At 34.8% G+C, this 5000-nt stretch overlaps 1 long non-coding RNA gene across 1 annotated transcript; it reads left to right on the top strand.

Annotated features, from left to right (window-relative positions):
- Positions 1 to 1684: 1684 nt before the first annotated feature.
- On the top strand, positions 1685 to 2402 carry LOC132168001 (uncharacterized). Its single transcript, XR_009438741.1, has 3 exons — positions 1685 to 1941; positions 2031 to 2124; positions 2239 to 2402. It is a non-coding gene; the product is annotated as an uncharacterized LOC132168001 (long non-coding RNA).
- Positions 2403 to 5000: the final 2598 nt, after the last annotated feature.

Genomic DNA, 5000 nt, shown 5'->3' with positions numbered 1-5000 from the left:
AGGCTCCTATTGCAAGTTGTAACTATTGTGGGGCTCAGTATAAATGTCATGGGACAAATAATGGCACCTCTAGCATGTTGTACCATTTCAAAAAATGCCAAAAGTATAAGAGCTTAAAAGCAAAAACAGATGGCTCTCAATCTAAATTCACCTTTATGGCTGGGCAGAGTCAGAGTGATGGTAGTATTGGTAATAACCTAATTGTTGGGAAGTATTCTGAAAAACTTATTAGGGAGACTCTTTGTGAAATGATCATTGTTGATGAATTTCCCTTTTCAATTGTGGAGAAGATGGGTGTTAGGAAAATGTTTAAGGTTCTTGAGCCTCGTTTTGAGCTTCCTTCTCGCTATACAGTGATGAAAGATTGTGTTAAGTTGTTTATGACCAAAAAAGAAATAATCAAAAAGAAGTTGATGATGGTTGGTCAAAGGGTTTGTTTGACAACTGACACTTGGACTTCAATTCAGAATATGAATTACATGGTTGTAACAGGACATTTCATTGACTCTACTTGGAAATATCAAAAAAGAATATTGGCATTTCGCCAAGTGTCGGATCACAAGGCAATAACAATTACTAAGGAAATAGAGCAATGTTTGGTGGAATGGGGGATTACTCGTGTGTTGGCGATAACACTTGACAATGCAAGTGCTAATGATAAAGCAATTAGTGAGTTTGGTAAAAGAAATATGTCCAATAATGATGTTATTTGTCGCCATGAGTTTGTTCATGTGAGGTGTTGTGCCCATATTCTAAATTTAATTGTGAAGGAGGGTATGAAGGGTGCACATGATTCAATTGAAAGGGTCCGAAATATGGTGAAATATGTGAAGGGATCCCCCCAAAGATTAGCCATCTTTAAGTCTTGTGTAGAAAGAAAGAATCTTGGGTGTCGGTCTTCCTTGACTCTTGATGTTTCCACTAGATGGAACTCTACTTATACCATGTTGGAGGCGGCACAAAAGTATGAAAGGGCATTTAATCTTATGTTAGATGAAGATTCGAATTTTGTACATTATTTGAATGATGATTGTGGAGGGAGGGATGTGTTGGGGGCTCCAAATGAAGATGATTGGAATAAGATTCGACACATTGTTAAATTCTTGCGTGTGTTTTATGACGAAACAATTCAAATGTCGGGTTCCTTGTACTCAACTTCTAACTTGTTTTTTGGTATTCTTCAAAATGTTTATCATTGTTTGGATTATCATTGTTTGGATGAGTATTGTGGAAGTAATGATTATTCATTGAGTACCATGGCAATGCAAATGAAAGAGAAATATGATAAGTATTGGGGAAATTTTTTGGCTATTAATCCCTTGTTGTTTGTTGCTTCGGTGCTTGATCCACGTTACAAGATAAATGTCTTGGAATTTTGGTTCCAAACGAATGTGGGTCTAGAAAAAGCAAAAGAAATTGTTATCAAATTGAAGAATGTCTTGAGCCGGTTATATGAGCAATATGCTAATAATGAAAGTGGGGCTAGGTTTGGAAATGAAGAGCGTAGTTGCACAAGTTCCGAAGGTGTGTGTGTGGGTACTAATAAGAAAGATGCTTTAGCTATTTACCATTCATTTCGGGCGTCCAAAAATGTGATGATGTGTCGGACAGAGATAGAGCAATATTATACAGAAGAGGTGGAGACTCCAAGTGACAACTTTGATATTTTAATGTGGTGGTGGAGGGTAAATAAGGTAAAGTTTCCGGTTCTCGCCGAGATAGCACGAGATGTCCTGGCAATTCCACTTACTTCTGTTGCTTCTGAGTCGGCCTTTAGCACCGGAGGTCGCATCATAGATCCTTTTCGGAGTTCTTTGGCTCCGAAAACAGTGGAAGCTCTTATTTGTTGTCAAAATTGGTTGAGATCTTCTCCCAATTTTCAGTACGTTGAGTCACTCTTGCCTAATGTTGAAGATGAAGAAAGCTACAAGCTTGAGTCGGGTAATATTTGTTAACTTCAAATTTATTTATTATTCTAATTATTTGATTAAATTATTTTTACTAATCCTTTAAAAATTTCATTGTGGTAGAAATTTTGTCTAATTCCCTCACATTTGACGCGAATTAAGGCTTAATGGTCCAATGGATGAACTTTGCGGGGTAATGTTTTGTTTAAAGTATTTGGTAAGTTTTTTGCATCTTATTTTTTTCTTATTTGATATTTATTTCTTATTCTTTAATATTAATTACTAATAGCGATTCACTTTATTTATGTTTTGATTTGTTGGATTATTGAAGGAAGCAAATTCAAGGAATTGAAGATAATCTATGTTTGAGGTGGCTCAAGGAAATTATTGTGTAACCGTGTTGATGTTGATGTTTTTCCATATTGATCACTATCTTTATGTTTTCTCGCTTTTATATTTGTGTAATGGTGTTGCCCATGACTTATTTTCCTTTTGCTAAGTGACTTTAATTAGTTAATACTTTGTTTATTATTCATTACTGAATTTTATTTTAATTTGAGTTTGGGTAGGTTTGATGTTTTTTTTTTTAAGTGATGGCATTGGCATTTGATGAGATTTCTTTGCATTTGATGGTTTCTGTTGGCGCTGGATTATGGAACCTGATAGAGTTCCTGTTTTGAAATTTTTCTTGTAAGAATTTCTTTTGCTGGTGTATATATTGGCTTTCTTTTTCTGGTGAATTTCTATATCTCATGGGCCTTCACATGATCAATTTTCAATTTGGCTCCTAACATGAATATTTCCAGAATCTTTGTACAATACCACATGGTAAAGTGGTAAACAGCTTTCTTGGCTCTTCAATCACCAAATTTAATTCAAAACCGGAAGACTTCAGGCTTCAACACATTTAATTTCATTATACAAAAACCATAAATTATAACAAACTAATCCCAAATTAAACTGACGAGATCCAAAAAAACCAGACCTGTGGGGAGGAGGGAATTAATCGGTTAACCGGTTTAACCGGTTTAACCGGACCGTTTAACCGTGTACCGTTTTAACCGAAATTATCGGTTAAAATTCTTATTGGTTTGATATCGGTTAATTAACCGTTTAACCGAAAATTATCGGTTAATAACCGATAAGGTCCTTAACCGGACCGTTTTGACCGATACCCAGGCCTAATTTTTTTGCCCATGCGAATTGCCCAAAGTCTATTTATAACTTCATTATAAGAGAATTGGAAGGTGTCCCAAGCTTAAAATCACATGTTTGCTTCAGTGCCTCGATGGGTGCCATTGCATGGCTTGGTGCGTGCTATGGCATGCCAAAACGAGTCGACACCGAGCAAATTTTTTTTTTGCCGGTGCCCATTGCCCATTGTGTGTTTATAACTTCATTATAGAACATTTGGAAGGTGTCCCAAGCTTAATTCGAATTTCTTTTTTCGATTTGCTCAAAAAGTCCAATATTTATCTCATTCATATTTTTTTTGGACGAAAATCGGACATTTGTACTTGTGTTTTATCTTGCTTTCCTACATCCTAGAAGAACGCTAGCTATTGTAAGGATAAATGAAATTTCGCATTTTCGTTACCCAGAACAACCAAAAATTTGAATTTTTTTTTTTTGACTAGCTCGGAATGTCCGATATTTATCTCATTCACATTGTTTCGGCCGAAAATCGGACATTAGGGCTCATGGTTTTTCTTGCTTTCCTACCTTCGAGAAAAATGTATGCTACCGTAAGCATTAATGAAGTTTTACATTTTTGTGACCCAAAATGACCGAAAATTCGAATTCTTTTTTTTGACTAGATACGAAAGTCCGATATTTATCTTATTCACATTGTTTCGGCTGAAAATCGGACATTTAGGCTCGTGTTTTTTCTTGTTTTCCTACCTCCGAGAAGAACGCATGCTACCATAAGCATAAATAAAACTTTCTCATTTCCGTGACTTGGAACGACCTGAAATTCAAATTTGTTTTTTTTACTACCTCCAAACGTCCGATATTTATCTCATTCAGATTTATTTCAGCCAAAAATCGGACATTTGGGCTTGTGTTTTCCCTTGTTTTCCTACATCTGAGAAGGTAAGCATGAACGTTCGTATTTTCATGACCCGGAACGAACGAAAATTCGAATTTTTTTTTTTGTCTAGCTCAGAAAGTCCGATATTTAGTTTATTCTGATTGTTTCCGCTGAAAATCGAACATTCGGGCTCATGTTTTTTCTTGTTTTCCTACCTCTGCAAAGAACGTATGCTACCGTAAAATTCGGATCGAAAATTCGATTTTTTTTTTTTTTTACTAGCTCAGAAAGTCCAATATTTATTTCATTCAGATTGTTTAGGCCGAAAATCGGACATTCAGGCTCATGTTTTTTCTTGTTTTCTTACCTCCGAAAAGAACGTATGCTAAGTGGTCCTAATTTTATTTTTAAAAAAGTAAAAATAAAACTAAAACTAAATCTAAATCGTACGAATTCATTGGAGTGGTCTTGGCCACCTCCAAATACATCTAGTTTTGCTATGAGTAACGACCACCCATTGGGTTGGTTGGCTACCCATATTATTCAATGTTTTAGGTTTTTTTAAGAAAAATAAATAAATAGGAAAGAAAATAAAACACAATATGGGTTTTAAAATGTTGTCCATTTTCTTTAGGAATAGTTATTCTTCTAATATTTTTAGAGGAATAGAAAGGAAGTAGTCATTCCCTAAAAATAGATATTTATCAAATAAAAGAATAATTATTTTACAAAAATAATCTTTTCATTTTACGGACCTACTCCAACCAAACGAACCCTAAATTGAATTTATGGTTGTAATGGCGACAGTGTTCGCATTAAAGATTTAAACAGTCAATCTTTCGGCCTAAATGCATACTGTAACCATTAATGAACTTACGTATTTTCGTGACCTAGAACGACTTAAAATTAGAATTATCTTTTTTTGTCTTACTCAAAAAGTCCTATATTGATCTCATGAAGGTTGTTTCGGCAAAAAATCAGACATTAAGATTTTTTCTTGTTTTCCACTCTCCGAAAAGAAAGCATGATATGGTAAGCATGAATGGACTTTCGCATTTTCA

This window comes from Corylus avellana, chromosome ca1 (genome assembly GCF_901000735.1).
Source record: "Corylus avellana chromosome ca1, CavTom2PMs-1.0".
NCBI classification, from domain to species: domain Eukaryota; kingdom Viridiplantae; phylum Streptophyta; class Magnoliopsida; order Fagales; family Betulaceae; genus Corylus; species Corylus avellana.
The sequence above is the reverse complement of the archived record's forward strand: the minus strand, read 5'-3'. Positions and strand labels throughout refer to the sequence as shown.